Source organism: Mus caroli, unplaced genomic scaffold (genome assembly GCF_900094665.2).
Source record: "Mus caroli unplaced genomic scaffold, CAROLI_EIJ_v1.1 scaffold_6849_1, whole genome shotgun sequence".
Classification (NCBI taxonomy): domain Eukaryota; kingdom Metazoa; phylum Chordata; class Mammalia; order Rodentia; family Muridae; genus Mus; species Mus caroli.
The window spans coordinates 12528-23868 of NW_018389914.1; the positions used below are offsets into that span (position 1 = coordinate 12528).

Here is an 11341-nt window from a genome sequence, read left to right on the forward strand (position 1 = left end):
ATCAAATATTGCATTATAGGTTAAATTTTCAGATCATGTGAAGAAATTTTGGAGAGAATGTAAGTACAAGCTCTTTCTCTTTTTGCTTGCATTTGTAAGAACTCAAAACTGATATATGTGAGGGCCATTTGAATCCCATGTGAAGTGAATTGAAGGAGCTAATGTGCCTCCTTTTGAAATTATTGTACATGTATTGAATTTCCTAGTGAACTCCAAGCTGTAGCTATTTGACAAGACAGAACATGTTTTAAATTTAAATATTAATATAGTTAATGAAGGAAAAAAAAGATTCACAATCAAAGTGGAATTTAAGCTACTCAACCAAGTAGTCAGTAAATACATAGATAGCATCAGCCTTAAAAGACCACATGCCTTTCTATATCAGGATCCCTGTAACCTACCTTTCTCAAAAATGTCCCTGACTCATTAATATTTCAGTTTCTCCAACACTGCTAAAATCTTCTGTCAAGTCGTTAAAGTTGTTTGCATATGAAGGGCATAATAATACCAACAATTTTCTCTATTTTCAAGAATACTTGAAAATTGGTTGTATTTGATAGCATTTTTTTTTTTTAAATTGTACATAGAGCCCTCAGTCTGTTTGCAGTGAGAGTTAAGAGTCTAGATTCAGGAAATTCACCTTAGAGTGTAAGTCAGTCTACTGCTACAATTGCACACCTTGTACATATAATGAGATTTCCAATGAGACAGGTAAATGCAGAAACTTCCTCGTTTCTCCACAGGATTCAACAATACCCTGGGAAATATAACTGGTGTGAATAGAAGTAAGAGATAAATGATTTCTTTACTCTGTTTTAGATCTTAAAAGTCACAATTTATTATCATTTTCTTGAAATAGCTCACCATAACCATTACATATTATATTTGATTTAAATATTTCATGCACTGTCAATGTTGATAGTGGCAGAAAAATATTTTCTCCTGGATTTAATAGTAATTTATTTCTGTGTGCCTTGTAGCAAAAATGAATAAAGTATTTAATATTTATGTACTTCACAGTGTAATTCTATCACTTCTAAGGCACATGCAAGGGTCAGATCTGTTTTACCTTCATTTTGACTATTCAGAGCTCATTTTTGTTGTTGTTGTTTTGGTTTTTTTTGTTTGTTTGTTTTGTTCTGTTTTTGTTTTTTTCAAGACAGGGTTTCTCTGTATAGCCCTGGCCTGGCCTGGAACTCACTCTGTAAACCAGGTTGGCCACGACCTTAGAAATCTGCATGCCTCTGCCTCCCAAGTGCTGGGATTAAAGGCATGCACCACCACTGCCCGGCTCAGAGCTCATGTTAAAAGACACAGGTAAGGAGGTGTTTCAAAAATGTGCTTTTCTTTGTGTTTCTTTAGAACCCTAAAATATGGTAAATACACAAAGAAAATAAAAAAGTATATTTTGATGAAAATTAAAGAGTTTTTTCTCATTTGTATTATTTTTTTTAATTTCACAATGTATTTTGATGATATCCACACCTACCAATCCTTATATATCCATTCATCTATTTTATAAAAACTCACATTTAGATATGTATAATTTACATAACTAATAGTGTCTGTGATGCTCATCAACTCTTGGGAATTCTGTTAAAATAAAACTGACTCCCCTCCCAATAGCTATCAAATCCAATTAGTTCTCTTTCTGGGGCTGTGTCTTCATGGCAACCAATACTTTTGATGCTAGAATTTTGTCTGGTTTAAATCTGAACACATCTACTGCATTATCTTAAATGCTATAAATTTGTAAATACAACTGCACAATGTGTCCAGAAAAGAGCGTTTTCTTGTACCTGAATATTTCAGGTCTTTTTTTTTTTTCCCCTCTAGTCTCTCTTAGATAGGAATTTTACAGAAGTTTTATATTGTTAATTGACTTTTTAGAAAATATTATGAGGTGTGTCACTACAGGCAAACTTTGAGGTTTTAAATCCAAACTACATCTGGTCTTTTTCTTTGCTTCTGCTTCCTGCCTTCAAATTAGGATGTAAGTCTCTCTCTCTCTCTCTCTCTCTCTCTCTCTCTCTCTCTCTCTCTCTCTCTCTCTCTCTCTCTCTCTCTCTCTCTCTCTCTCTCTCTCTCTCTCTCTCTCTCTCTCTCTCTCTCTGTGTGTGTGTGTGTGTGTGTGTGTAGAGAGAGAAAGATAAAGAGAGACTAATTTATGTGATTAGCATAAAATAAGTAAATAAATATTATATCAAATCCAGTTTAGTACTTTCCTGGCTGCTTCTGTTCTTCTTGCTATTATGGAAATTGACTAACCCACTGAAATGATAAGTGAACCCTCCAATAAAACACTTTCTTAGTAGGTATGCTTCATTAACTCTGTTCACAACAATATAACAATAACTAAGACAGTATAATAATAAAGGTCTTTAAATGAAAATTTTACTTATAAAATATCTGGCTAAATCTAATAAAAATGGGATTGGTAGTTATTATCATTGGTACTGAAATTATCATTATTTTTAATGACTTAGATGCCTTTTCATATTCCTCTACATGAACACTATGGATTTGATATTAGGGAAAATATCATTTGTCTTATAATTCTCTATGTCAGAATAAGAATTGTTCAAGCATCTGAAGACTGAGTATTTGTTCTGTTTCTGAACACATTAAATGTGTATGACAGAAACACAGTAGTAGGGAAAGTGTATTGTAGTTAATGAATCACTTCCAATTATGAAAATTCATGTAGAGTCTGCTATCATGAGTCCATGGTCTATTACTAATCTCAGTGTTCAATACTGTGGATTTTAGAAATGACTATATCTCACATGAATTAGTTATAGATGTGAAGAGCATGTACATACACATATTATACACAGATATGAGAGAAAATAATGTTACAGGAACTTCATATTAAAAATTTACAGGAGAATTTCTACTACTCTTTACTTTAAATGAGGTTAGCTCTATTGGCATGGAATCATGAAAATCAGCATGAATTTCATAATCTTACACTATGATTACATAATAAAATAAATAAAGGAGAAATATATTTTTAATTGTAAGATAAATTTTATTTAATGAGAATTAATAAAGGTTTACTATTAATTTCAATGTGGTAAAAAGTAATATATCATGGTAATGCACAGAGGTCTGAGTTTATAAACTGCAGAAAATTGTTTGGATGATTACAGTAATAAATTTCAGCCATATTCTCTTCTAATCCTCCTTGGCAAAACTTTCTCATATCACCTTATCTTGATGCAACTATTTAATATTTAGTCCCATAAAAACCACGAATGAATCTTATTTTTGAAAGATTCACTGTCACCTTTCTTAGTGCTATGATTGTTGCTGAATTATTTTATTTTTATTAAATGAAAGTTTAAATTTAATGTTGACTAAATAATAGGTGGGAATTATTAGTGGTGATTTCAGGCAAGTAATTGTAAACGTGTGATGTATATTCACATTTTTCTTTCTCACTCATTTTGGAATTTGTGAAATTTAGAACTCTTTTAATGGCAATACTGACATACAGAATGCTGGAATTAGGAACTCAGAGTACACAAATATTGTCATATACAAGACAGTGCCTAGGGACAATCTTATGTCTATGAAAACATTAGAAAGATAATGAACAGTTTGCTTCTTAATTTAAAATAGACTATGAAACATTTATAATGATACAGCCTTCTGTATATCATAAACTCATAGAATATATTTTACATATATAAAATTCTTTGGAGCTGCAAGGGACCACTTTGTTATTTGCTGCTTTAAAGAAGATTGTTCTTATACTGTAGTAGTGCTGACATTCATTTTTCTTTTGCATGGACATTTACACATATTTTGAGATAAAAAAGGACCTGTATTTATAATAACCGAGGGGAAGTGTATGCTGTTCCATAGTCCCCTTCAAAGTGATATCTTCTGTCTTCCATATCACCAAGACTTCCTACTGAGATTCAATTTAAAAATTTTCCATGCTTCTTAATATTACTTGGCTGATAACCAAGCCTTTACCCACCATAAATATTAGGAAAAGTTAAGAGTCAAACAATACCTAAAGCACTATGAGAGATAAACAATACACATGTATGTATTGAATCTCTACATCATTCCTCTATTTTGTTTTGCTTATACCACTAACATTATTTTGCTAAAATGCAAATATTTCACCTAACATGCCTGAATTTGGATATACTGTATTTGAACCAAAAGTAATTCTACCCTATCATTCTAGGTTATGAATCAATTTAGATAAAATTACTAAAAATCACACATTTGTAGTTTACTGATATCAAATTGTATCTCAGTTTTATACTGGATAGAAGATTGAATCATTTTTAGTTCATATACATACATTCACATATAAATATTTACATACACCCATAATTATATATGTGCACATATATTATCTACTATAATTAAGAAGTTATATTTCCTGAATGTGTAAGATTATTTATATATTTTCCATCTCCATGTAAGAGAAATAATACTTGCAACTATAACATCAATAAAGTATTTCAACTCAGTCAAGATATATTGAGTTCTAAAAGCTTAAATAGAACATAGAAGAATAGTTAAAGGACATAATCATGCCATCTTCCACAAAAGAAAAAAAGAATTAACATTCAATTATTCTGTACATGGTTAAGTTTAATCTAGAGTGGTATTAATTCTGCAAATTTTAAAATAGAATTTATGTGATGATAATTAATAAAATCCAATTATAAACAGGTTGTGAGCATTCTGTCACAGTATGTATGTATGTGTATGTATATATTCATGCCTATTTGTTGCAAAATGGGTTTGGCCGTGTATCCAATGATATGTAATAAAGGTCATTCATTCACTCACCAAGAAAAAAATACATGTATATTTCTATTTAATAAAAATATTTTAATATTATGCTGTTCAAAGAATTGCTAACCACTTCAGATTTGTTGTTCATTGAAAGTTGAAAATTAAGCTAGTATTACCTTTAAATTAGAGAGATGCTTATTCAATATTATTAATGAAATAAAATTCAAAGTGTGGTGATGATTAAAGTTTTTAAGAAATATATGGGGGCTGGAGAGATGGCTCAGCAGTTAAGAGCATTGACTATTCTTGCAAATGTCCTGAGTTCAATTCTCAGCTACCACATTTTGGCTCACACCACCTGTAATGGGATCTGATGCCCTCCTTCTGGTGTGTCTAAAGACAGCTACAATATACTCATATATAAATAAAATAAATAAATCTTTAAAAAAATAAATTTTGGGTATGCTGTTAATGTAGCAATAAATGAACATACAAACATTTTATATTAATCATAACATTTACAAAATTCTAATAGAGCATAAAAAGCTTTCATCTAAAATTTTTTTATTCTCCACTAATTCTCTATCTGAAATAGATGATTGCCACAAAATGTTATGCATAGATTTCCCTGGGAGCATTTTGAGTATTTAATAATTTAATAGGATTCATTAAATAGACTCCAGCAAGGGATTAAAATAATTTGAAAATAAAAGGAATTATGAGGAGATAAGTAAATTTAAGAATCATATATAAAAGCAGCATTACCTGAAAACTATCGAAAATAAAAATATTCTTCTTTCTATATAGGTTTTAGAGGTCAAATTCACAATTTATAAAGGTATTTTCTAAGGTGATATAAGGGCCCAGGTAGATTTATGCAATGTATCTTAGTATTCTACTTACATTCAAGAAACAAACACTAATTTCCTAAAAAGTAGCAAAAATTTATAAGTAAAGAGAATAAAGGCAAAAGGGTATTTCAATTAAAACAGTATAAAGAACAGTTGTAGAGAAAAACTACTGGCAGTCCTCTGCTATCTATAGAGAAACAACATTTTTAATTATACTGGTAGCAGCAAATAAACTCAGTGGTAGTAAAGTATAAAAAGGAGAGATAGTGAGTGCATTACATTTGTAGTGAAAACTGATAAATAGGAAGGACTATGGTAGAAGAAACATAGAGACTGGATAAAAACCTTTTATATACCAGCACAAAATACTAAAACAAATATATAGGAAGCAAATGATCAGTAAAATATGGAGTTATTCTCAAGAGTTGGCATAATACTTTGTCCCTGAGCAAACAATGCTTTGTGACTTCTGTGATTGTCCCCAGTAAGCATGTAGTTGATAATATCTCAGTAAGTATTCATGATTACCTTCATTTCTGACCAGATGAAAGTCATTATGTGAAGTGTCCTGAAAGCCATTATGCAAATACAGAGAAGAACCACTGCCTCCAGAAAGCTTAAAGCTTTCTGGCCTATGACAACCGCTTGAGAATGGCCCTCACCAGCATAGCTGTTATTCTCTAAACTCACAGCCATTGTTATTGGCATCTTTGTAAAACACAGACACACGCCCATGGTCAAGGCCAATTATTGAGATCCCAGTGTCACTTTGCTCATCACACTCTCCTTCTGTTTCCTCTGATCTTTGACATGCATTCTGCAGTAAACATTTGGAGTTGTATTCACTATGGCTCTTGCCACAGTGTTGGCTAAAGCTATTATGGTGGTTATTGCTTTCAAGGCCACTTTTCCAAGGAGAATGGTGAGTTGGCTAATAATATCAAGGGCCCCAAACAACATCATCCCTATTAGCACCGTGATTCAACTTGTTCTTCATGGAACATGGATGGTAATATCTCCTCCATTTGTTGACCAAGATGATCATACTAAACATGAGCAAATCATCATTTTTTGCAACAAGGGCTCAAATGTTGCTTTCCACTATGTTGTGGAATACCTCTGCTTCTTGGCACTTGGGAGTTATGCCATGGTCTTCTTCTCAAGGAATCTGCCTGATATATTTAATGAATGTATCAAATTTCTGTCATTCACCATGCTGGTGTTCTTCTGTATATAGATCACCTTCCTCCCTGTCTTCTACAGTACTAAGGGGAAAATCATGTTGGTTGTGGAAGTCTTCTCTATTTTGGCTTCCAGTGCAGCCCTCCTTGGCTTCATATTTGTCCCTAAGTGTTACATTATCTTGTTGAGACCAGACAAAAACTCCTTTCATTACATTAGGAACAAAACACATATTAAAAGAAATAAATTTCACAAACAATTGTTCAAAAAACAAACTTTGCATTTATAGTAACAACTTAATACATGTTTTGAATTCATGACCTAAATCATCCTAAACATGCATGACAGATTTATCATGTCAGATAGATTTCATCAGAATTCATGTTGCATCCTTTTTTGATGTAAAGAGTTTATTTTCATGTTACTGGTTTAATTTGCTTATTAGCTTGACAAATGTTCTTTCCTCTTCCTGAATTAGAAACATATTTTATTACTTCAAAAGTGCATCCTAATATAGTTTCTTGATGTCTTTTAATAAAATTAATTAAAAATTTGATTTATAAGCACATTGCAATGTTATTATATATTCAATTATAAGTATACCAATTTTTAAATGAATAACATGGTATTTTTGAACCTTTTAAGACATTTAATGAAGTTATCATACTTCATGTTTATGGTTTTGTAAAGGAAAATACCAGAAAAGTTATTGAAAATTAACTTAGTATGTATTACTTTATAATGTTTTGCATGATAACTTAGGATGTAGAATTATTTTGAACTGGATTTTAGTACTCAAAAACAAATGTCATTCAACTCAAACAATCATTTTACAGTTAAATATACAGCACCTATTCATGATGTGACAAAATATATCTCATGTCTTCCTGTTTGAAGCCTAGTTGACTCCACATACTTTTGTTCTTTCTACCTACATCATTCATTTACTCATTTCAAATTCAACACTTTTCCAAAATTTGATATACATTCCTCAATTAAAATCACTAATTGGTAACAACATTGAATTTTATTACTACCCATTTACCATGTCATCATTATTTTGCAGAAAGATGTACAGTGTACTACACTATCACTCTTTACCTTCTTATTATATCACAGGGTGTAGGTTTTCAAAAGTGGTATTGGTTACTCTACAGCTGGGTGTATAATCAGACTAATAAGATGGAAATCATGTCTCAATTGAAAATCCATCCATGATGTCCAAGAGCAATAGAAACAGTGGATCCTGGAGGAAATTATAGAGCCTATATTTTACTAAAATATCATAGTCCCTAAACATTATAAATAAATGTGCTTATTCTCACATACAATTCATCTTCCCTCCACACATGAAGGAACATTTTCTTTATTTAATTTTTGCAAAAGACATGTGTTTAAGAAAGTCATAACAATGCAGAATTTTGAAGCTTAGTCTAAACTCACAGAACTATAACACAGACCCACACATATGGGTTAAATTTCATTGATGATGAGAACATTGATGATGAGAACATGAGTACATTCTAAAACTCAGAGAATCAGAAAATTCCTGGATATTTGCATCTCTCAAACATAAGATATTTAAAGTGTTATCAATATGACTAGGTAAAAATGACCTGAACAAAGAACTAAAGATAACTATGAAATGCTGAGAAAGCTGTAAATAGTGATCTCCAGGAAATAGCACATTAATTGGTTATCCAATCCAAACTGTTCAGTCCTAAATACAGATACAAAGGTGAAATTATGAAGACAGAGATGATATATATATTACTTTCACCTTCACACACACACACACACACACACACACATATATATATATATATATATATATATATATATCACATTTATACTATATTTGTGTGTGTTATTATACATGAGAAATTCATATAGATTTATATATAACAATTATTAATGAAAAACATCTTTGAACTTGAAAGAGAACTATAATGGTTATATAACATTTGAAAAGAGAAAAGAAAAGAAATGAAGTAAATGTACTATAATTTCATTAATCAATTCTATATTGATTGAAATGTCAAGTTGCTCTATTTGCTCTACATTTTTAATGTTTGTATCTAGCTGTGGTAAATAATTTTACATATTTTTATATATTTTCCTGAATGTTGCCTCAATAATTTATTTTAAAATTGAATATTTATTTTTACATAAAAACCAAGGGGAAAATTGATTTCAAAATGTATTACAAAGAATGCATGGAGATATATCATTTAATTCTTCATTTATATAATAGTAAAAAGCAAGACTAAAATGGATTGCAGTATATATATGTGAATATTCCAGATCATATTCTACTCATTTCATGTAGATTTTCACATGAGTATTTGTAAGGAAATTATTTGAGTACAGAGAAAACAGGAGTTAAACAAATTTGTTTCAAAAAAGAAAGAACTAGTAATGAACAAAAATATCGTTGTCAAATTCCTGATTTAGAGAGGGACATTAGTAATATCTATTACATTTTCTGAGGCTCCAGTGACAATCTAAAGCTAATAATCACTAAAAGTTACTCTAGAGAACCAAGAAGTTTGCTGAAATCTTAATGAATATATATTCAGGTAATTTACATTAGTGTAGACAGTCAGCTTACACACGAACATTTTATCCTAAAACAAAAGGATATACCTCCTTTTCAGAACTCCATGGTACCTTCTCCAAAATTAACCATATAATCAGTCACAAAACAGGTCTCAACAGATACAAAAATATTGAAATAATCCCATTCATCCTATCACATCACCATGAACTAAGGCTGATCTTCAATAACAGCATAAATGATAGAAATCCCACATACACGTGGAAGCTGAACAACACTCTACTAAATGATAACTTAGTGAAGAAAAAAATGAAGAAAAAAAAGACTTTATGGAGGTTAAAGAAAATTAAGCCACACATACCCAAACTTATGGGACACAATGAAAGCAGTCCTCAGAGGAAAACTCTGAGTGCCTCTAAGAAAAAAAAAAAAAAAAAAAAAAAAAAAAAAAAACTGGAGAAAACATATACTAGCAGCTTGACAGCATACCTAAAAGCTATAGTACAAGAGGGAATAAATTCACCCAAGAGGTGTAGATGGAAGGAAGTAATCAAACTCAAGGCCAAAATCAACAAGTGGAAACATAAAGAACTATACAAGGATTCTGGTGGCACATGGCTTTAATCCCAGCACTTGGGAGGCAGAGGCAGGCAGATTTCTGAGTTCAAGGCCAGCCTGGTCTACAAAGTAAGTTCCAGGACAGCCAGAGCTATATAGAGAAAGCCTGTCTATAAAATCCAAAAAATAAATAAATAAATTAATTAATTAATTAACTCAAACAAATCATTGGCCTTTCTCAACACAAAGGATAGACAGGCTAAGAAAACAAGGGAAACAACATCCTACACAATAGTCACAAATAATATAAAATATGTTAGTGTGACTCTAACTAAGCAAGTGAAAGTTCTGTATGATAAGAATTTCAAGTCTCTGAAGAAAGAAATCTAAAATGATCTCAGAAGGTGGAAATTTCTCCGATGCTCATGAACTGGCAGGATTAATATAGGAAAAAAATGGCCATTTTCCCAAAAGCAATGTACATATTCAAAGCAATCTCTATGAAAATTCTAACTCAATTGTTCACAGACTTAGAAAGGGCAATTTGCAAATTCATCTGGAATAACAAAAATACCTGGGATAGCAAAAACTATTGTCAACAATAAAAGAACCTCTGGTGGAATCACCATCCCTGACCTTAAGCTGTACACAGAGCAATTGTGAAAAAAACAAAAACTAACAAAAACAAACAAACAAACAAACAAAACTGCATTGTACTGGTACAGTGAAAGACAGGTAGATCAATGGAATAGAATTGAAGATCCAGAATTGAACCCACACACCTATGGTCACTTGATCTTTGACAAAGGCACTAAAACCATCTAGTGAAAAAAAGGCAGAATTTTCACCAAATGGTGCTGGCTGAAATGAAGGTTAGCATGTAAATGAATGAAAGTGGATCCATTCTTATCTCTTGTACAAAGCTCATGTTTAAGTGGATTAAAGAACTCCACATAAAACCAGAGACACTGAAACTTATAGAGGAGAAAGTGGGGAAGAGCCTGGAACATATGGACACATGGAAAATTTTCCTGAACAGAACACCAATGGCTTGTGCTGTAAGATCAAGAATTAATGAATGGGACCTCATAAAATTGGAAAGCTTCTATAAGGCAAAGGACCCAGTCAATAAGACAAAAAGGCATCCAACCGATTGGGAAATATCTTTACCAATTCTAAATATGTTAGGGGACTAATATTCAATATACACAAAGAGCTCAAGAAGCTGGTCTTCAGAAATTCAAATAACCCCATTAAAAATGGGGTACAGAGCTAAACAAAGAATTCTCAACTGAGGAATACCAAAGGGCTGAGAAGCACAAAAAANAAGGGAAATGCAAATCAAAACAACCCTGAGATTCCACCTCACACCAGTCAGAATGGCTAAGATCAAAATCTCAGGTGACAGCAGATGTTGGAGAGGATG

The 11341-nt window shown here is 31.6% G+C and overlaps 1 pseudogene; it reads left to right on the top strand.

Moving 5' to 3' along the window:
- The first annotated feature begins 587 nt into the window (after positions 1 to 587).
- Positions 588 to 7100, top strand: LOC110288371 (annotated as a pseudogene).
- Positions 7101 to 11341: the final 4241 nt, after the last annotated feature.